This window comes from Myotis yumanensis, unplaced genomic scaffold (assembly GCF_028538775.1).
Source record: "Myotis yumanensis isolate MYYU_CA2020_CCGP unplaced genomic scaffold, mMyoYum1.0.hap1 SCAF_3, whole genome shotgun sequence".
Classification (NCBI taxonomy): Eukaryota; Metazoa; Chordata; class Mammalia; order Chiroptera; family Vespertilionidae; genus Myotis; species Myotis yumanensis.
Genome location: NW_027223754.1, coordinates 88,412,405 through 88,436,481, shown reverse-complemented (window position 1 = coordinate 88,436,481; position 24,077 = coordinate 88,412,405). Strand labels below are relative to the sequence as shown.

The following is a 24,077-nucleotide window of genomic DNA, read 5'->3' as shown; positions in this document are numbered from 1 at the left end:
CACCCAAAACACTGGACTCGTTAGCCCCTGATTGGCTGGAAGAGAGCGGACTGAGGGATTTGAATGTTAAACACTAGATTATAATTTTCGACTTTACGAAAAATTATATTTTTAGACAACGGAAATAATTACAAAACGTTAATACGGAGAGTTGAAAAAAAAGCTGGTGTTTAATTTTTTTTCCATAAAAGAACTTCGAGTGATTCTGAAATGTATATTAAAAGTAAAATTGAGGAGACAATTTTCGCAAAATAGTAATTCTGCTGGCAGAAATTGCAAGATTTTTATATATTTGCCCCTGTTCTCTATTGGTTAAAACTGAGTGAAGCATTAAGATTGTTTATTCTTTTGACAGAAATTCTTCATCTTAAGCTACCTATATTTATTAGATGCAGATTGCAGGGGAATTGTTTTTTTTTATTTTTATAAGAAGAAACTTTAATTTTCTTAATGTTGAGAAAGAGTTTTCCCACATTTTTTACAAAATTGGATATATTTTTAAAATTTTTCATATCTTTAAAATAAATGTTTTATTTAATTAGCCAATGTAGCGGGCTTAAAACTTTATTTACAGGAAATTTATATTGCTTAATTTACACAATACAACAGGTAAGTATGCACAGGTGCGTATATATGATTTCATTCCTTTGATAAATTTACTATGAAGAAAATATTGTATACAACAGTGGGTATGAAGTGTTTTATTTGGTTGGTTTTAAGTTGATTTTTGTTTAACGTTGCTTGAGACAGCCATCTATATACTTATGTTTATTACCAGCTTGTCATTGCGTTTAATTGCATCTTGATAAAAGTCCGGTGTGGTTTTCAAAGAAAATTTGTAAACTTACTGATAAACAAGATAGCTGTTAATCCTTTTTAAAGTTTTTTTAAATTTAATAGAAATTTGCATCCTTTTATGAGTAGTAGTTGAAATTTTGAAACTTAAGAGTTTGTATTCTCACATTAGATCAAATATGCATTGTTAGGAAATATAAGTCTCTGCAGGGCTATAAATATAATTTATATTAATAGAGTGGAATAACTGAATTTATAAATGGTACTATTTTATATTGCCTTCATAACAAGAATTGCAATTACAGAATCTATGTTCATTACCTTATTTTAAAAGCTGTTTTATTTTCAATCATCTCATGAAAATTTCATAGAAAATACTAATTATCCTTTATTAAATTTGAGTTGATGAAATTATAGACAACCTCTTTTCTATTTTTAATGTAATTTTACCTATGATACCAGTGGGTTGTTGTCTTTTGTTGTGTGTTTTTTTTCTGTGGTTTTGTTTTTTGTGTTTTAATTTTCACTCAAATTATTATGTAACTTGGAGAATTTGAGGGTGGGAGAGGCTTTCAGATTCCACCAGGCTGGTTAAATTTAACCATACTTTTTTTAGTACTTTGCTTTATGGTTTTTGTTTTGGGGGTGATGGGTGAAGGATTGTCTTGCTTAATAAGATATTTTTTAAGGAAGAGAAGGATTCCTTTATTTAAAACACTGCTCTTAAAGCTTGAAAACACACTAGCATCTAAATAAAATTCACAGCATTAAAAATATTTTCCCTTTTATGTGATATAGATAAGAGGAAGATTTTGGTTTTAGATTTGTGGGCATATAGGCATGAGTTCCAACAGATGCATATGATTACTATATTATGTATGTGATTGAATTTATTTTTATTGTACTGTAAAGACTAGAAAAGTCATAATACCACAGGAAAATAATGGTGAGTAAAGGTGTTACTATAGTGGCTCAACTCTTTTTTTAAAGCTATGTTTACATATTGGTGGGGGGAGAGGGAACTTGAGAAGGTAAGGTATCAGTTTTCCTGTTAGCATTGATTTTAATTTTTGTCTTTACTATTTTAAAAAATTCAAATAAAAGTACAGTTTTAAACTTGGTTTTAATGCTGTCAACTGTCTTAGTTGTACATTTATAGAATGTACTCTCAGATGTTTGTATGTAGCACTGTATTTTTTCTAATCAGATTAATATCACTTTTAATGTTTATCATGAACTAGAGCTAAAGATGAAAATTTCAAAATAACTTTCATATTCTGGATTCCTTGTATTATCATGTTTGGTACACTACATTTTTGGTTTTTGTTTTGTGGAGACTTGCCTATATTTTTATTTCTGTTTATTTATTGATATGTAGTAACAGTTCAGAATGTAACAAAATATTGTAGTCCAGAAATATTGATCAGTTGATTTGGTTTACAAAAATAAAATAGCCAGAAGATTATATTAGTTATTTGTTCTACATGATACATAAACTTTCTCCAATTAAAAAAATCAGAGTATAAATTTATACACTATTTTGAAATTTTATTCTACAAAAAATTATCTCTTTATTTTAACAAATTACTGGCCTAAAATTGGCTCTTGTCTTTTGTTTGTTTGTTTATTTAATGAAGCATAATGATCCCCATATTGATTTCTTTTTAACCCGTTTTTAAAAGAAACAGGCTATGAATCTGATTATAACTAGAAAACACATCTTAAAAAGAATTATCATATTTTAGAGTATGAGTATCCATGCATTTTTGTTCTTTTATTATTATTATTCAGCAAGCTTACAACCACTATATGTCAGGCAACTAATCTGGGCATGTAATAAGAACTCAAACTATGACTTGCTGAAATTTGGTAGCCCCTCTCTTAACACCAAAGGAAATCGGTAATAAAATACCACAATTACCACTTTCTTTTAAATAAATGTTGAAAATGAGATTAAGCTGTTTGCATTTTTTACAAGTTACTGTTAGAGCTTTAAAGTTGATTGTCTTATTAATATGAGTAACATCAGTTTTATAATATCACATTACTAAATGTGTTTATATATTTTTCTGATTATTTGCAAATACAAATGACTGTAAAGCCTTCCCATAAATACTGCTTTCTGGAGGGGAAATGATCTCCATTTGCCTTCCCTCCCCCCACCCCTCTTCACTGTCTTCGAGATGCTTTAAAAGGTCTTCCTTTAAAGATAAGTTTCAAATATTAGAATTGATATTAAATACATACAAATTTTATTCTAAATATTTCTTATCAAGTTATGAGAAGTTTAACATACTTTTGTTTAATTCTGACTTATTTTACTAAAAAATTTTTACACTGGAAAGATGTGGGTTCTAAGTATAAATAATAAACTATTTTGTAATAGATTTGAGATTTGAGTTTCATTATTTAAAGGTTTTTTACATCTTTTTAATCATTTGGTTTAATATTTGTCTTGTCTTTGTACTTCCTTTGTTCTTTATTATCTAGTATATTTTGTTTTCCTACTATGTAAAAACTTAACTTTTGGCATGGAATACATATTGGTATCAACTACATTTCTTTTGTGATTTTTAAAGCTAGGCTACCTTAATTTTTAGAGTGCTCAAATATAGAAAACTTTGTCTATATCTTTGAGGAAGACTATTGTAATGATTTTAATTTTTTAAAATATCATGGTATTTAATTGGTGTTTGTGGGTTATGTGTGTGTGGTTTTTGCCATTAAATAATCAAATATTTGGCACCAAAGAAGTAAAAATTTACTTGGTTTTTATTTCTTTTCCTAAGCTATTTTTAAATAAATATGGATAACTCAGAGCTTTTTGGTTCACTTATAGTACATTATTAATCTTTGGTAATTTAGCAATTTAATATTTTTATATAGTTGATTGCCACTAAGTCAAAATATGGGTGAAACAAATCAAAAAGCCACATATACATTTGGTTACACCATGTCTGCTAGGAACATTAAAAAAAGCATTGGCCCAATATTCATCTGTTTATTACTTATATTTTAATTTGCTTAGAGAGTAAGTTCTAAATTTTGTTCTGTTAGAATTGTAATGTCTTAAAATATTTGGAAATGTCAATATTAATGTTCACTCAGGTATGGCAAAAGGTAAAAGTTGAAAATAATGGTAATTTCTATAATCATTAAAAGTTTGATAATTTGGGGAGAAAGGTAGTGAAAAGTTCCTCTCCATCCCTTAAGTATTTTTTTAAACTGGGTTTTGTAAGTTTCAGAAGCACAGACAAAATGTATCTCTGATATTTTCCTTGTGAGTTCCCTTTACCAGTTCTCTAACACCTACTTACACACCCTCCCCCCCTACACTGCTTTGAAAATGAATGCCCTAAAGAGAAATGAAAGCAGAAACATATTAATCTGATTTGAAGAGGCTTCAAATGATAAAGCATATCACAGATGTTTCTAATCAAGTTATTTCTATTTAAATAACATTATTTTCAAGTTAGTGTGTGTTTTCTAACATACGCAAGATTGAGGTCATTTTGAAGACCTTACCTCTGTCCAGGGATCCAATGTGGAACTCCAGGAGGCGGAAATCTGTTGAGTGTCTTCTTGCTATAATACATGACATTTTTATTGCAGGTTTTGACCTTAAGGAGAGAGCCAGTTCTGGAGAACAACCTAACTTCTTTGATTGAGCACTCACATAATGCACTGGAACATGTTAGGAGATTAAGGTATACTAATGAATTTTAGAAGCATACAGTTTTATATCTTTTCAATATAATTGGGTTGCACAATTGGTAAAGCTAGAACTTTTAGGTGAGTTAAAACTCAGTAAAGATATATTAATACATCCTGTGAAGTAGCCATGGTTAAGTACTCTTATTAAAACTCCAGATTTTTTATATAGTCGATCTCATCATCTTGTATTAGGTCCAACTCCAACTGAATTTATTTAGTCTAAAAATAAGTATATATAGGGATTTTTCTTTTTTTCCTCTTAGGGTTGTTATTATAGTGTTATATATAAAAGAATTAAATGTTGGACTTTTCATCGTATAAAATAGAAAGTTTCAATCAAATGGAATTTGGTGCTTGGCTGTATGATGGGTTTAGTGGTCAGTAGAGCCTATAAAATTAGATAAAATTAATGAGAATATTTTTAAAGCATTTAGAAGATTCCAAGTAGTATTCTAACTAAAAGTGGCAATTTGGTTGAAACTGAAAAACCCACTTTCTTAAGTAGAAACTAGTGTCTGACTCATGGGTGCTCCAAGTAAAATATTTAAATTGTTCATATCAGAAGTTGCAAACTCTTTAAAAATAAATGGGAGAATGCCAAAATTTCTAGTGACTTATTGTTTTTTCCTCCAGAAAACTTTACAACAGAACCACTTTTATAACATATTTATTTTCTTTGATTTGTATGGGTTTAGTTGAGAATTTTGGCTACTTAGCTAATAAAATTCTTGATTTCTAAATGGTAATCTGGTATAATGAAAATGAACTTGAACAGTATTACTATGATTTTTTAAAAACTATTTGCCACATAAAGTGAGCTTTACTAAAATATAAAGTACTATAATTTTTCTTAAAATGTTTTTGCACCTAAAAATATTTACTTTATATACTTAAGATATAGGAATTACAAAAGTGGGGTGTGTTTTTTTCCACGAGAAAAGTGTAATTTAGTCTTAAGAATAAAGTGTAATTATCATGGTCATAAAACTACTTTTATCTGTAAACATATCTTTACACATTAAATATTTTTAAAGAAAATTCTCAGATGTATGTTTAAGAATTTCTGAACATTGAGATATATATCAAAATACTAAAAAGCTAATGTTGGATGTTTCTGTATTAGTAGATATTAGATAGATAATCCAGGAATGTGAATCTATTAACAGTTAAGGTTAATTAAAATGTTAAAAATTTAATAGAAATTAGTTTACTGTAAGGGTGAAATTCAGATGTTGATGTCATTATACTATAGGTGATTGAGATAAATACATAGTATTAGAATGTCTTCATAACTTTGATTTGAGCATGTTATGAAAAATGAGTTTAATTGGGAAGAAAATGAAAATTTGCTCCCCTTTAACTTAACCATTGTTTTCCAGGTTAGAGAATTATAATGAAAAGTAAAAAATATGATTTCTGAATGTCTGGGGGGAAAAAATCCAGGTTCAATTTATTACTTTCAAACCAGATATCTTTACACACAGCCTTATTGAATTAAATGGGTGAAGAGAGATAGCTTTTGCATTTATATTATAGATAAGGACATAAATCCATAGAATTATTCCTAATTTAGAGAGCTTATGATTTGTGTTCTTTGAAATTGTCAAAACTTACTCTTTGGACACAAATTTTTAGCATCATAAAATTGTCCTCTCTATACACTGACTTATAAAGTTCCAAATTTTAAACTTAGTAAGTAATTTAACATCTAAAAGAATCAATGCAGATATTAATAGTTTTCTTGTATTTGGTCACTTCTTATAAAGGATCAGAAACTTTAATTTGTAGTATTTTATTTTAGGAGACATGTTATTAAGTTTTTATACTGCAAAGTGTGATTGGTTATCTTTTAACTGCCCCTTAAAGGACATTTTGTAAGGATTTTGGCTGTTGTAAATTTGCAAACCCTCTTATCTGTATCTAAGCCTTGATATGTACTTCATTATGTCAGAATTTTGAGAAAGAATTTATTTTTTTTCCAGTGATAAACTTACATCTTGTGCAAATATCTGTATTTTTTGTTAAATGCATTTTTGGGGGTTAAATGACACTTGTTTTAAGGAAAAATTCTTAATTGTTTCTAAAATACAGCTATACTGTCAGTGTTCCTATTTTATTGAAATAGTTATCCTTAGGATCTGGTGGGAGAATATTTGGATAAACTAGAATAGAGGTAATTTAACATATGTGTATGAAGGGACTTGAAATTATTCATTATTTGTCATTGATATATAATGCTAATTTATAAGGACAACTTATATTTTAAGTAACTTGTCAGCTATAACAACTTTATTTAATAGAGGTTTTATTAAAGAGTAGATACAATTATGTTTCTTAATAAAAAATGTTTGAAGCAGTTTTGTATGTGAGTATAGTTTGGTTTTTTTCTTGACTAGGAAATTCATCCTAATTCTATTTCTGTTTTTTTCAAATAAGACCTAATGCATCAGAATTACATTTTCGGATAAGCATTTTCAAAAGGCAATATTTAGTGTGAAAATTTAAATTTTTTGTTAAACATTATTTTGAAGTAGAATTTAAGTTCTCAGCAACACAAACCACACTTTTGGTGTTTCATTAACATATAATTTGGCTTACTTTTATTTTTCTATTTTCCTGGTTAGAGTCACTTGGAACAGAAACATGCAGTATGTTTCAAAAGCACCTGCTGATACTGATTAATCTTCTGGTTAATAGTTTATTTATTACTGTTTGCAAATGTTTTAATTTTTAAAAATCCTTTTATTTTGCTGTTAGTATTTTGTTGTATAGCCTTTCTATTAAATACATATATTTAGAAGTTTTATTATCCTGTGACCTTCAGAATTATTTTTATTTTTATTATTTTTTTCCTATTGAGCTACTAAGCAGAAAAATTATGTTTTCAATTGTGAGAAAAATAAAAGATTGGGTGTTTTTTTTCTTTTTACAAAGTATTATGATCTGAATTTTAAATTTTACTGTATTATATACTTTTAAGAAATAGCAAACCTATCCTTTTTTACCAAATATTTTTTAAAATGTATCAGCTAGTTCTAGCATTTATAAAAAATGTTATAGGTTTCCTAATTTTTCTGACTTCTAAAATATTTTTTCAGAATAAAAAATTTCCGTAGTTGTTAAAAGGTACGAATTGCTTTTAAATATTAAGTTTTAAGTTTATAAATAGCGTTACATTTAAATTTAAAGGTAATTTGAAAAAACAGTGTATTTTTCTTATTCATCATCAATTGATATTATGTACTAAGTTTTTAGCTTTGTGTTACACATTTAAAGTAGATAAGTTACATGTAGAAATTTTTTAGTTGTTGGGATTTTTGTAAACTTTATGGGCTAAAAAATATGTTTTTATTAATGGTATCTAATGTGAAACATATGGTAGTGATTAACTGGGAGCCTGGAGCTTTTTATAAGCAAAATACAAGTTCATATCTTGATTAAAGTTTAGATACTTATTCTCCAGGAGACTAGCTATGGAAAATACTCTTTATGAATTAACCCTGAACCTGGGTAAAAAGACAACCTGAGAATTTTGGTAATTGAGCAACTAAACTACAAGTTGCAGATCATTACATGTCATTAAATTATTTTCTGAGATACATTAATAGGTGCCCTTTCTAAGCAAAACACCAATTTTGTCTTTTTGTCTTGTCTTCCCATCCTGCTTTTTAAAGAAAAAAATTCCTTCTAAATAAGTATATTGTATAATGATATAAGCAGACATGCTAGGTAGGTTGGATTGAACCATTTTGTTTTTCTTATTAGTTGTATATGCTTTTCTCAGTTTGCTGCTTCAGCAGCAGCAACAGTGAATAAACAAGTATCACCACAGCCCTTGTTCTTGTCCCTTATAAGCTGGGAACAGGAGCTGGGAGATTGCTGCTTTTACTCAGCTGTTGTACACAATAGCATCATATATGCAATAATGGTGGCCAAAAGAGCCTAAACCCACCAGTTTTTACAGACTAGGTGTGACGGGCATGTCAGTGTAACCCTATATATTATATTCATTGACAAAAAGGTGTCTTCTTCCCAGAGGAGCATAAAAAGAGCCGTAGGTACTTACAGTTTTTAGACTTTTATTATTTTTACTATTTACTCTTGTTTTACTTAATGTAATTTTCATTCAGTTAATTTCCTCTGTTTGAATGTAAACTTGTCTTGCGTCTGAAAGTGTGTATGGTGTTTCATGTTTTTCACTTTTAACCTGGTAAACTGGAAAAATTAATAATTAGTTGCTAATAACATAAGTTAGGTAATATTGAAGAAAGAAAAGTTGACGGTGGCCACATAGTGTCTTTTTCACATTGGGGCCATATTCCAAACCCATATTTTCGTTTTCCACTGAACCAAACCGGTTTCGGCCCATATTTTCGTTTTCTATAGCCCAATCTAAACAAGGCCAACTTATTGTTGATTTCACTATGACTAAAAAGAATACCACTCTATACTACTTAGTATTGTATATAACTAATACAAAGCATGCTGCAGATAGAAACTCATAAGTCTTTGCTTTTTCTCACTGTTAATGTCTTATAACTGGAAAATTCAGATTATTCTAAATCTTTCAGAGATAGGACTTTGTAATTTCAAATAGTATAAAAGAATGTTTTTATAATTTAACACAATTTGAATTTGCACAGGTTTGTATCACCTAAATATCTGTACATTTTCTCATCTTTTCTATCTAAATCATTCCAATAGGTTGTAATTACAGGGAAGTGAATATTGGGTTTCTAATAAAGTACTGATTTCATTTGTAGCATTCTTCCTGGGAACTACAATGACATTTTAGTGTGTGAGCATAATGTCTTAATTTAAAGTCTGACATTTGCAATAGCATTTCTTTAAAAAGGTAATGAATGTCCTCATTAAAAACACAACTAATCACTCCCACTCTTAATGTTTTCCTTTACTAACTACAGTAAACTAAGAATATTAGTTCCCTAATATTATCCAAAAAAGTTTTGTTGTAGTATGTGCTTGGTTATCTGAAATGATAAGTGATCCCACAACCTAGTTTAACATTGTGAAGACAAACATATTCAACCATAAGTTGAGATTACTATGTTTTGCTAATACTGAAGTGTTTTCTTTAATATGTTGATGTAATTTACAGATAACATTAATTAGTGTTAAATGACCCTTAACCAAAAAGTGAGCTACATAATCCTTTATATCAAAAACACCTTGTTTTTACTACTAATTACTGTATAAATTGTCTGTGGACTACCTGTACCAGAATAACCTAGAAAAAAACATTTTCCAGACCTGCTGAATCAGAATCTAAAGCTGGGGCTCAGGAATTTGGGTTTTTTTTTCAAGCTGTAATTTTTTGTTTTGTTTTGTTTTGTTTTGTTTTGTTTTTAGAAGCACTACATGCGAGAAGCACTGCCCAAAAAGAAATGAGGGAGGATTCTTCACATCAATAAACCATTTATATTTTCTGCTTTCTTTTCTCTTTGATCATTGTGTATCTAAGTTCAATAACTAATTATGAACCTTATAATTTCTTCCACAGTAGTTATAACGTCTTGGTATTTCTTCAGTCATTTGAAGAAAATCTATATTATGTGAGCTTTATTTTTGTGCAAGTATCTTTGGCCAAATTTTAGTCTATTCTATTTCTTTGGAACATTTAGTATATCTACACTTGATGAATTGATCATTTAAGAATCTTGTTAGTTTTCATCTGCATAGTAGCACTTTTTGTTAAATGTAGTTTTATTATTGGAGAAAATACAGAAAGAGGAACTTTTCTTATGCTGCTTGTAGGAGCATTTGACAAAATTCTAATAAAGTTGAAGATATACTTAGGCTTGAACACAACAATTCCATTCCTAGATGTCCTAGATAAACTAAGACGTGTGAAAAAATCTTGTTTACTTTTACTTTTCATAGGAAAAATTTTGAGAGCAATTTGAATGTTAAGTAAAGAAAATGATAAATTGTGACATAATCATATGAACTCTTTGTTATACTGCTATTTAAGAGAACTGTGTATATTGTTATAGATTAATGATAAAAATAAGTTGCAAAATATATAATACATTATACAAAATATATATGGTATGGTAACATTTATGTAAAGTTTGAAAACAGTTCTATATAATAAACGCATAACATGTAAATTGACCGAACAGTGGAACAACCAGTCACTATGACATGCACTGACCACCAGGGGGCAGACGCTCAATGCAAGAGCTTCCCCCTGGTGGTCAGTGCGCTCTCATGGGAGCGCTGCTCAGCCAGAAGCCAGGCTCACGGCTGGCGAGTGCAGGAGCGAGGGGTCCCGGACTACGAGAAGGCACAGGCTGGGCTGAGGGGACCCCCTCTACCCGCAAGTGCACGATTCTTGTGCACCGGGCCTCTAGTGATATATGTTGTTTTAAATACTTGAATTTATAGTAATCATATAAAAGCATGCATAGTTAATAAAAACCAAATTCAGGATTATAATCAGGAGAGAGGGGAATGAGACTCAACTATATATGTAGTCTTTCTTAAAAAATTTAATTAAGCAAAGTAAGCATGGCAGAATATTAGAATTAAATACAGCTGGATTGGAGAGCCAGGGCTAAGATGTGGAGATTCATTTTGGTATTCTCTTGGTTTTTCTTTGGATTTAAAATGTTGGGGTTTTGTTTGTTTTTTTGTTTGTTTTTCAAATTAATGAGACAAAAGTGCTATTCTTTTTTATTTTTTGGCAAAGATCTTCTACAATAAGATGTACAGTTGGAATGAATGTTTCATTAAACATGGATGGGTTTATTCTCTTCTTTCTATTCTGTGACTTGTAGTAAGTGCTTAACTGTTAGTTGGTGTAAGAACAGTTTATAATATGTCCCAAAGAAGTCAAACCTTTTAACAAACTTACCTTTCCAAGATATTTTTCAATCTTTTTATTTTTAAAGAGAAGATGTAATGTTTTCTTTTGCATACTGGCTTTTAATCCTTCCTACTCTTAATAAGTAAAGGGCAACCATGGAAATAAATTTTTCTTATCATTACTCTTTCATTTGCTCCTGCATTCAGGCAATTTCACAACTATATTTTCTCTTGTTTTGGCCATCCTAATATATAAAAAGCCAGGGGCCATCATGACCGAAACTACCAAATGGACAACTGAACAGCAGGCTGCGTGGGGTGACAAGGCCAGCAGGGGGGGCAGTTGGGGGCGACCAGGCCGGTGGGGGAGGGCAGTTGGGGGTGACCAGGCTGGCAGGGGGGGCAGTTAGGGTGATCAAGCCAGCAGGCAGGGGCAATTAGGGATGCTCAGGCTGGCGGGGGGTGGGGGGGGCATTTAGGAGCAATCAGGCAGGCAGGTGAGCAGTTAGGAGCCAGCGGTCCTGGATTGTGAGAGGGATGTCTGGGATCGGGCCTAAACCGGCAGTTGGACATCCCCCAAGGGGTCCCGGATTGGAGAGGGTACAGGCTGGGCTGAGGGGACCCCTCCCCCATGCACAAATTTCGTGCATTGGACCTCTAGTAGATTATAACATTACTAGAGGCCCAGTGAACGAAATTCGTGCACTGGTAGGGTCCCTAGCAGCTGTCGGCTGGGTACTCCCTTCTCCCAGCCGCCTGCCACCACTGCTGGCCAGGACCTCACTCCCTTCCCTCGGCTGGCCCACCCCCTGGTCGAACTCCTGGAAGAACTCCAGTCAAAGGGACAATTTGCATACTATGCTTTTATTATATAGGATTTTCAACCATTTATTTATACATATTTAAACACCTTAAGCTTTGTATTTTAATAGAATTATTGAAATTGGGCACTGTGTGGTTTTTAGTTTTTGCAGTAGCATACATGTATGTGTATGTATGTGTGTGAGAGAGAGAGGTTGGTCAATCTTGTGGTATGATCTTGAATTTATCATAAAATATCTAATTATGATGTTCTCCAGAAGCTCATTGTGCTTCAAGTTAGACATTGAAGAATGAGTTTTAAGTGCACTTACATATTAGCCCTTTAAACTTCAAGATGGTATTAGTAATAGAATAGCGAGTTTTAAAAACGAATGATAAGCCCTGGCTGGTGTGTTCAGGGGTTAGAGTGCCAGGCATGCCCTTGTTCCTCCACACACACACCCCCCCCCCACACACACACACACACAGTAGGGTTGCTGGGTTCGATTCCCAGCCAAGAGCAGGTACCCGGGGTTCCAGGTTCCATCCCCACCCAGATGGGGGCACCTGTAGGAGGCAACCAATCTATGTGTCTCTCACATGATGTTTCTCTTCTCCCTCCCTCCTAATCTCTCTAAAAGTCAATGGGAAACATATCCTTGGGTGAGTATTATCAACAACAACAAAAAACCCCAAAGCAAACAAACTCTGGACTGAAATATATAAATGGTGCTGGGTTTTATAATCTGTGATTGTTCTATGCTTAATAGGGATCAGAAAACGGTCAACCTCGATTGCTAATTTTATAACATATAATGTGAACACATTTTTAAAGTCTTCACTTTTATTTTTTTCTAGGTTTATAATGATAAAATGAAGACCATGATAAAACAGCCTCGTACTTAGTTCATCAGTTCTTACCTTGTAAGTATTAACTCGGCCCCCCTACCATTGCTCTAAAAAGTTACTGTTTGATGTAATTTTTTGCTTTATTTCTGATTTTTTACCATCCTAGAATGACAACTTACTAACGTCCCCTTATCCTCTACACATTGAAGGTTGGTGTTTTCTTGTGTTGTTGTTTTTTTAATTCATTTTTATTGATTTCAGAGAGAGGAAGGGGGGGAGAGAGAGAGAGAGAGAGAGAGAGAGAGAGAGAGAGAAACATCAGTGATGAGAGAGAATCATCAATTGGCTGCCTCCTGCATGACCCCTACTGGGAATCGAGCCCACAACCCAGGCATGTGCCCTGACCAAGAATTGAACGGTGACCTCCTGGTTCATGGGTCGATGATCAACCACTGAGCCATACTGGCTGGGCGAAGTTTGGTGTTTATTTAATCCATTTTAGAGCAAGAATAATGCCATTGCCATAGGTAATTTTTCTATTTGGGAAAGTATCTTACAGCTAGGCCCTAGCATCTCTAACTCTGAGAATCACAATTTTACACCTTTTTCCTTCAAAGGAATTTACATATAAGTATGGTCTTTTCTTATCATCATTATTCAGGTTCTTTGACAGTTATTTTATAGTTTTATAAATTGGAAGTATTCTCTCCATTTAAGAAATTATTATTATTATTTTTATATTTCCCTAGGTTACACTTCATACTTCTTTGTGAAGTGCTTTAGATTTAGCTGTTAAACTTCAGGAGGTGGGAAAAACAGGAAGACAATCCCTTTTCCTTCCTTTTATATATACACATGCACACCTATTTTCTTGGAATATGAAAGATTTTTACCCTGATTCATTTAACTTTTGAGAAACAAGTAAATTCTAAGGGAATAATTCTAACACATTAGCTAAAATTAATATTATACCATTAGAAAAGCTCTCAAATCTAGGAAATACGTATTTCCTTAAAAGTATTTGAGATTTTCTACCAAAAAGATTAATTTCCATATGTTTCTTGAGCTAATTTTATATCTCTAAATGAAAGTAATGTGCAGCTATTTCTGTTCTTGATGTTGAGGGATGGCCCTGTTTAAACGAAAACTAATACTTGAGATGCTTTTTTTACATTATCTCATGCTATTGCATTAGTGACCCAGTAAATAATGTCTATGTGTTGAAGAGTGACCTTATTATGATCATAGGTGGTCATCCACTGAATTTGATAAGTAGTTTTTAGGGTACAAATAATTAAATATTAAAACTTTTAATAATGAGCCAGTTTGAAGAGTAGTAGCCAAATGTCACAGGTTACTTCTTTTTAAAATTTTTCCCCTCAATATTTTTGTCTCTGGAAAACTAGAATGGAAACATTTGCAAATCCCCAAAGAATCCTATATAATCCAGGCTTGGGTTTCTTAATTGGTCCCTTGGAAGCCAGCTCAGCTTTTCTTCAACTAAAGTCTCAGAAAAAGAAGTCTTTTCAATTTGTATTGCACTTACTATAGACTGAGGGCAGTCTACTCTTCAAAAAGAAATGGGTATCATTTAACTTTTAAAAAATTTTTGAGCACACATAACATAACGTTGTTAACCTCATTTCATTCCTTTATAAATTTCTAAGCAGTTTTTCTTGGCTACTCTGCAGTATCTTTTAAACATAGGTCATTTGCAATATTTCATAGTTGGAATTTTTTCTGTTGTTTGTTCTAGGTAATATGCCTGGAGTTCCCTTTAAGGTACTAAAATGGTAATGTTTCCAATTAAACAATACCCAGAAAAATAGCACATAGTGACAGTAGTCAGTGATTCTGTATGATTATGTGTATGCCTCTTATATATTTATTGAACATAACAGGAAAAGTAAAACTGACAGCCTAGGTAAAAAGTGTGATTGCTTACTTGTGGACATAAATTTATTTCAATTCTGCATTCAATTTATTCCTGTTTTCACATGGAGATAACTTTGAAGACTTAAATATTTCAGACAAATTAGTGACAAAGGGCAAGACTGCTTTGAGTAATCTGTTGATGTTACCTATTTTATTTATGCTTAGAACGTGAAATCCCTATTATACTAGAGTTCATTACATTTGTATGTTTATTTCCCATTTAAATCAAGACCTGTGCTATTAAATTTTGCCTTGTTTTCATTTTCCTGATATGTTTACAACACAAGGTTTAGGGGTATACTAACTCACTCATGCACTCTCTCCTTTGTCACCTGAGAGACTCATGACTGATCATACAGGTAGTATCAGCATGAAAGGATTGTGGAATCGAGAACCAAAGTTTCATTCAACAACCGAGACATTTTTCCCCATAAAAACTTGGTTGAGAATCAAGTTGTTTGAGATGGGAGATGTTTAAGAACCGAGGTTTGGCTATATTTATTAGTTCTTATCAACTTTTTTGTATTATATTTCTTGGCTGACATCATGGTATATTTATAATTGATTCATATCTAGAGTAAAATCATCAAAAATGTAATACCCTAAAAATATGAATGTTTATCTTCTATTTAGGGACTTATATATAAATATCCTGACTTTTCTGGGATAAATTGTCTAAATTGAAATCCACTTCACAGTTTCCAAATAATCATTCATTTGTTAATTTCTCCATCAGAAAAAAAAATCAAGGTAGTATAGAAACAATACAACTTAAATGCAAAAACTAGGTTTTTTGGATTATAGCAAAATGTTATTTCATTGCATGCCTCATCACCACACTGAATTTTAAATGTACCTTCTGTAGTAAATATAATCTTTTTGTATTTAATCACTTGTACCCAAAAGACAAGTAAAAAAAAAAAAAGCGAAACACATTTTAATCTGTTACCCGTGAGTTTTATATATTTGGACATTTCATAAACCTCTCAATTTCTCAATAGGGTAATGAAAAAATTACCATATTCAGTGAAATTGTCATGCTGTTTGGTTTGACCCCATAATTTAGGCTTTGCTTAAAGATATTAAAGTGTGGCTAATTTAAAATGTTCTTCAAGTATAATAATACAGGGTAGGGCCCTGGACATTGTGGCTTGGTGGTTAGAGGGTTGACCCATGCTCCGAAGAGTTGAGGGTTCGATTCCCAGTCAAGGGCATGTACCTGGGTTTCAGGCTCGATCCCCAGCCCAGGTTGGAGTGCCTTCTGCCTGCAGGAGGCAAACAATTGATGTGTCTCTCTCCCCCTCTCTCTCTAGTCCTTCTCTCCTTTCCCCTACTCCCTCCCTCCCTCCTTTCCATTATCTAAAAATTAATGGGAAAAATATCCGGTGAGGATTAACAAAGAATAATAATAATAATACAGGGTGGGGCAAAAGTAGGTTTACAGTTGTTCATATGGAAAATACAATAATTAATAAATAATACAAAAGTAAATGGTTTTGCATACTCACAACTGTAAACCTACTTTTGCCCCACCCTATATTTCATTATTTAAGTAGTATTCCACTGTCCTGAGCAAGGATAATCATTCTGCAGCCCAGAATGGTTATATATAGCCAGCTCCAGAGGTTTAAGTGCAGAATTTAAAGCATACTTGAAGAAAGTAATTACTATTATAAAATGTATTGATGCCATATTAAAAGTAAAATTAAGATACTTGAGAAATCTAAAGTAATGTAGTAACACATAAAGGATAGCTAAATAACAAAGTAGCAGAAATATTTTTATGCCATGTAAAGAGGTACTCCTTCTCTATCTAGCTGGAATTGCTCCACTAGAATCTTTCACTTTATTAATAATTTAAATCAAGAATTTTCACATTTGATTAAAATAAATCAAGAATTTCTGTATTTTATGGAAATATTTTTATCAGGCTTTCAAATAGAAAATAGTTATTTTTAATTATCTCAGATAGTTAAAAGTAGAAATAAAAATAGGGAAAAAATCATCCTTCTCATGAGGGTGATTATTAAAACATTGGTGATAAAATTACAATATGTATTGTCACAGAAAGCAATAATCTTTGCCTTGGCCAGTGTGGTTCACTTGGTTACATCATCCTCCCGTGCACCAAAGGGCCTCCAGTTCAATTCCTGGTCAGGGAGACAACCGATTGATGTTTTCCTCCCTCCCTCCATTCCTCCCTCTCTCCGTTCCTCCCTCTCTCCATCCCTTTCCCTCCTTCTCCTCTACCTCTTCTCCCTCCCTAGGTAGTTAGTATTTAGTGGGTATAGTTTTAGTTGCTATGGATAAAAAGGTTCTAGAGAATGGAGGGTGGCAATGATTGCACAGCAATGTGAATGGTCTTAATGCCATAGAACTTTAAAATGGTAACATTTATGTTAGATATATTTAACTGCAATTTTAAGAAATAAAATTAATGACGTTCTTAATGTGAATTTTTTTAAAAAGTTTTAAAAACTGATTGCATTTTATAGTATTCACATTTCAAGTATGGTATACTTGGCTTAGTTTAAAATATATACTAGTAGACTTAGCAAAAAGGAAGTATTGGAATTGAAATGACTCATTTTTCATGATTTTGAAATAATCATTCATTTGACTTTGTAATAATCATTTAATGTATACATCTACTTGCCGCAGGCTCAAAGAACAGTATATAATCTTGAACGGTTATTTATTTCATGATTTTTGTCTCAATCTAAATGATCTTAAATTTTTTGGAAGGGATTTTGTCTGGTATATTAATGTACCAATTAGTGTAACAACTGGGGCCGTGCCTAGCTCATAGTAGGTGTTCAATAAAGTATTTGTTAAATAAAATATATATATATATATGTATATGGTTTGTATATTTGAAAATTGTCATGCTTACATTTTTGTCTGAAAGGGTGTGCCTTTTTGTCTGGAAAGTGGGTTTGACGGGAGAGGGTAACCTGAAGGTCAGTTTCTTAGTGTAATTGGTAAATACAAATAAGTATTACGTATTTTCATGTTATTGCAAACAGATTTATTTTAGCTACATATTAAAAATTGTGTGGGAAAGTAAGACACTAATAGAGTAGAGTAACATATGAAACACAGGTTGCTCAGATAGGAGATTAACTACATATGTTTTTTAATAATAGTGAAAATATTCACAAGAAAATTAATATGGACTATATGACAGTTGTGCTTTTTCTAAACAATTAGATATTAGGAGGGATGGACAAATTTCAGTGCACATCACGTTATTCTGTAGAAGTACTGTAGCCTTAGCAAAGCTATTTTAATGGTGAGAAAACGGGGATAAAAGAGGTTATCAAGATTTGAGCTAAAGTCCTGGTAATTTTATCTTTTAGAGGAGTGGTAGGGAATGTCCAGTCCATAGGACATATAAAGCCCTCAAAATCATTTGATCTGGCCTTGTCAAAGCATTAAGGGTGAGTTAGTTAAATGTTTGACAAAATATAGCAGGCTTCCGGTGAGGTTGAAATGGCCCCTGTGAGGTAGGGACGACCCCGGTGAGGTTGAAACGGCCCTGGTGAGGTTGGGATGGCCCAGTGAGGTTGGGACGGCCCGGTGAGGTTGAAACGGCCCTGGTGTGGTAGGGACGACCCCGGTGAGGTTGAAACGGCCCCGGTGAGGTGGGGACGGCTCCGGTGAGGTTGAAACGGCCCCGGTGAGGTAGGGACGGCCCCGGTGAGATTGAAACGGCCCCCGTGAGGTAGAGATGACCCTGGTGAGGTTGAAATGGCCCCGGTGAGGTAGGGACGACCCCGGTGAGGTTGAAACGGCCCCGGTGAGGTTGAAATGGCCCCGGTGAGGTCGGGATGGCCCTGGTGAGGTTGAAACGGTCCTGGTGAGGTCGTGACTGCCCCCGTGAGGTTGAAACTGCTCCGGTGAGGTTGAAACGGCCCCGGTGAGGTCAGGACGGCCCCGGTGAGGCTGTAACGGCCATGGTGAGGCTCAGACGGCCCTGGTGAGGTTGAGACTACTCCAGTGAGGTTGGGACAAATAAAGGGGACCAGTATAGACTGATGAACAGGGGTAGATACAGAGGCAGAGCAACATTGAACAGAATGTCAAACTACAGTGGGAAGCCTGGGGAGGGATGTGGGGGGGGGGATTAAGAGACCAACTGAAGGACATATATGCATGCATATAAGATTAACCAATGGACACAAGACATGGGGCGGGGGGGGGGGGGGCGTGGGTAGGGGCCGGGGGAATGTCAAGGGGGGGAAAAAAGGAGACATATATAATACTCTTTGTAATACTTTAAGAAATAAAAATTATTAAAATAAAAAATAAATAAAAAAAATATATAGCAGGCTAATTTTTAAGTTGACAATTTCGTGTGGCCCAAGAATGATGTTATAAATATCCAAATAGCCTTTGGCAGAAAAGAGGGTTCCCCACCCCTGTGAGAGAAATATGTAATTCCCAAAGTTGAATAAGTGGAAAATGTTTAGGAGAATATTTTCTTGCCTGATGAAGAGTGGAAACAGGTAAGGGGTAGAAAGATAAAGAGCTACAGGATTTCTGTTTTTATTTCTCATCTCTGGGTACAAAGTTAACTTATCTTTCCAAGGCTTCATATTCTAGAATTACGTCTTATATAAAATGATATTCAACTTTGACAGACTATTTTAGTAGGGAGATAAATGTTGAGGGTAAAATATTTGGGTTTTTAAACATAAATTATTTAAGAAAATTGATTTGTTTGGGGTCTTTTTACTTAGTATTAAATATTTCATGTGGCTTCATTTTGCTAGCTTTAGTTTATTGAAACTGAGCTCTTGCATGTCATTTTTTATTTTTGTCTTGATATGAAGTCTTACCTACTTAATGAAGATGTCTTATGAAAAGTGTACTTCAAGGAATGAAATGCTGTTTATAATATATGCTGTTACCAAGGTAAAGACCAAATTTTATGAATTTACTTTTTATAAAAGAAAAAAATAACAAAGTATTTAATACATTCAAAATTTTGGTTAAATATTTAACTATTAACTTATTAAGGTGACATAGGAAAAATACTTTTCTTTTCCTCACATTATGCATTTTTGTTTTCCTAACTATAGCAAAGTGCTTGGCACATAGTTGGCTTTCCTTAAATTTTTGATTTAGAAATAAATTATTATGCTACTTAAAAGCTTCTAAGAAACTAATTATGCAATAATCTATAAACATGGAATTTTTAATGGTTTTATTCTCTTTTTTCCCTAAAAGAAAAAAATATATTTTTGTATCTTTAGGTGCTAATGTGAGTTTAAAAAAATAAAACCTTGGAGTAAAGTAGCAGCACATAATGGTTTGTGGGTTTTGAAAAGGTGCAGGCCATATTGTGCTGCCTCAAAAATACAAGGATCTGATCTTCTGAAGAAAATGTATTTGTTTTAACTCTTCATAACTCCTATGATAGTGATGTCAACAGTGCCTTAGCAGCACGTAAATATTGGCGTTAAGATTCTAAATTATCTCCAGTATTAACTGTGCTGCTGAAGTAAGGTTGACCATATTCTACAGTCATATTTTAATATATATTAATATTACTAATGAACTTTCTGTTTTATTGATAGTGTATTTTCAGTGTTATTAATAATCCTGTTATGTTTATAATTCTATAATCTATAAAAATTAGTACTAACTTTTCAGATGTATTATGTATATTAAAATAGTATAATTGCAATTTAATAATTGTGTTGAATGCCATCAAGAGTTTATTGAAAGAGCTTATACATCAAATAAATATTTCTTAATGCACATTTATATTCAGTGTAAATATACAGATTTTTACTTATGATTAAACAAATATTCATTTCCCTTTGTTTCTCTAGTAAAACGAAATTACTTGAGAGATACTTATCTCACAGTTAAATGTACATTATAACATACACATTTTGGAAAGAACTTAGACTATTTAATAATGTTTCTAAATATTTCCTTATAAGGAAGGGGAAAAATAATGAAATGTGAATTAAATTCCTGAAATTCTGAGTCTCAAAATGCACTTAATCATAATTTTCAAGGTAGGAAAAATCTTACAGATGATCAACCTATTCCTGGGATAATTTAGGAAACAACTCAAATTAAGTAAATTAAGTAATTTGCTATTTATGACAGATTAGAATCTTGATCCTATGTCTGACTTTATGTTCTCATATTTTTTCCTGTTCTTATTAAATTTTTTTTTTAATAGCCAAAGATTTTTGTTTAACAAGTCAAAAACGAACATCTTGCCCTGGCCAGTGTTCCCAGTGGTTAGAGCGTCGGCCATCTCAACGAGGTTTCAATTCCCAGTCTAGGGCACTTAACCTGGGTGATAGTTGGCTCCTGGCCCTTGGTCAGGACATGCAAGAGGCAACCAGTCAATGTGTCTCTCTCACATTGATGTTTTCTCTCTCTTTCTCTCTCCCTCCCTCCCTTCCAGTCTCTCTCTGAAAAAACAATGGAAAAAAATATCCTCGTCTGAGGATTAACAAAAAAACAAACTGTGTGTGTGTGTGTGTATGTGTGTACACATACGTATATACGTGTGTGTGTGTGTGTGTGTGTATATATATATATATATATGCCTTGTTTGCTTTTTTATCCCAAAATTTAACTTCATAGTAACACCAAAAATTAATTTTATAGATGCAAACACAGTAAAACATTTTAATTAAAATTTAAAGGAATATGTTTTCTTTACCTTTTATTTTTTATTTGTTGGAGTTTCATTAAGTCATTCAACTAAAACTTGATGTTCAGGATGAGACAAGTGTGTTTGTGTAGTGTGCCATACTTCTGGTTTTATTTCCTGCCAGGAATATCTTACCCTTTTCTATATAACCAAGCAGGAAATATACAAAATAAAAGAAGTTCTTAATGAATAATTTCCAATTTTAATTGTCAATTTTGGAAGCCCTGAAAGTATATTAGATGTAATTTGAGGAATTGTATTCAAGTATCTTTTGTTTAAATTCTAATTTGAAGGTAAATATTATATAAGACATTTTTTAGAACAACCTCACTTTTTTCCAGCAATTTTTTTTCTCAAGGAAGCAATACACCATATTGTTAGAATTAAATGCCAGCTGTCACATTGAAATAATATTGCTTGGTGCTTTCATAAATCATTCATCAAGCTCTTAACCTGTTTCCTTTACTTCATTTCAACCATTTTATGAAAGATTGTACAAATATATGATAGTTTTTGGTTTCACTAAAAATATTCCAGCGTCTAACACATAGATGCTTAGAAATAGTTACTGAATGAATTACATAGTTTGTCTAATATTTTCCAGAACACCCCAGGAGTTAGATTTCTTTTTTTGCTTTCTTTTTGTTTTTCTAAATGAATTTGGAGTCAAATTTTACGAAATTATATTTATTCTAATCTGCCTTCTAAATGACAGAGAAAACTTGGATTTTACATTTACTAGGTGAATATTTCTATCTAGGTGCTACAGGTGTGAAGAAGGTCTATTTGGGGCTATTATAGCTAAAAGAAAACTTTCTTGTTTTAATCCTGATAATAGATTTTAAAAAATTTGAAATATTGGGAGAGTAAGACATTATTGCATTGAAATTTGTTGTAGCTATGCAGTTTCTTTCCAGTCTTTTATTATAGAAGAGGAAATAGCCTGTCAGTACCTGATGAAACAGGTAACTCAACAGGACTGGAAGTTTTATTTGTAAAAGTTAATATAATTCCATCTTTGTGTAATTTTGAAACAGAACAAATAGTAAAATAAAATGTTAATCTTAATTTGGCTATTTATTTTGCAAGGAAGAAATAGTTACATACGAGTGTATATTTTTTTTCATTTTCCCCATCTTCTTTGGAAAAAAATCCTAGTCTTTTTTATTCAGGTTTTTCTTTTTTAAGTTGATGCCAAATAATTCCAGCTTTGATCATCTTAAATGTTATTTAGAGTATAGATTGAGTTTGGTGCTAACTCAGAGTGCTACAGGCAAGTATCCAGGAGACAAGAAGAGGAATATTCAACAATTCAGTTTGCATCCTATATTCAAATGAGAATCTCTTAAAATTACACATGTTGATATGTGATAGATTTGAAAATTTGGCCATAGACTAAATTTCATGTTTAAGTTGATTTTCTTCATTTATATATTCTTTGGTTGTTACAGAATTATAGGTGTTTTAAGCAACTAAGTATTACAACTGATACGAGCCCATCTTAGGTACAATTGGATTAGCAAGACTATACTTTCATAAACTGTGATCTCTAAAGCAATATATATATATGTATTTAGAAGTTGACATTCTAATTCAATTTTTTTTCCCTTTTGCAGGTGGATATTACTATCCCTTATTTATGGAAAAAGTTTTATTCTAAATATTGTTTCTCATTTGAGTATTGACAAAAGGGAGAAAAATTAATGTCCTAAACTTTTGAGAGAGATTTGGTTCTAGTAAGTGTTTAGATATATTACTTTGTATATCTGGGAAAAGAAATGAGACCATCATACATTTCCAGCTTTAAAAAAATCTTATTTTCTTAACTTCTATCAAGGAGATTTTACAGTTTAGAATAAAACAGTTTCTGTTTAACTTGAGCTCTTTAATGAAGAATTAATTCCTCCACCAGAAATTTAAGAGTTTATGTTCTTACCATGTTTATTTATAAAATATAACTCATGAATTTCTAATGTCTTTTTTTTAGGCTATATGCTATGAAGAAAATGTTGGCAAATAAATGAATTTAAACCTCTTCTGTAAAATTTCCGTGCAAGGTGACAAGTTAGTTGCTGTTTTTTGTCTTAATTATACTGAAATTAAATTCATTCATAATTTCTATTTGGGTCTATTTCTTGATTAACACATGCAACATGAGTAATTAACTTAGATTAGCATATTAATGAGCACAGCTCCCCTTAATTCAGTGGGATTTTGAATAATCTGATAGTTATTATTTTCATATGATTGGACTTTTATGTTTTGAAAAAAATGTAAACTGCCTGTAGAATCTTGTCATTATTTATATTTATCTTATGCTATAGGGTTAGATTTTGTTTGAGAAGTTGTGTTGAGGAAAAAATTTTAAGCCACTTTTACACTAAATGTTCGTCAATTTAGTTAACTTGTAATTAAAGGTATTCTATATATCTTTGTTTTATAACTTAACCACTTAGCATGGATTATTCTA

At 32.1% G+C, this 24,077-nt stretch overlaps 1 long non-coding RNA gene across 5 annotated transcripts in view; it reads left to right on the top strand.

Annotated features, from left to right (window-relative positions):
- LOC139006642 (uncharacterized) overlaps positions 1 to 24,077 on the top strand; it is a 109,571-nt gene that overhangs the window by 36,822 nt on the left and 48,672 nt on the right. For 2 of the 5 annotated variants that reach the window (XR_011470781.1, XR_011470779.1), the window contains exons 2-5: positions 4,408 to 4,502; positions 12,997 to 13,062; positions 19,758 to 19,839; positions 23,595 to 23,671. This is a non-coding gene — a long non-coding RNA (uncharacterized lncRNA). The remainder of the gene's footprint in view (positions 1 to 4,407; positions 4,503 to 12,996; positions 13,063 to 19,757; positions 19,840 to 23,594; positions 23,672 to 24,077) is intronic. The other 3 variants (XR_011470783.1, XR_011470782.1, XR_011470780.1) reach the window with 2 other exon arrangements.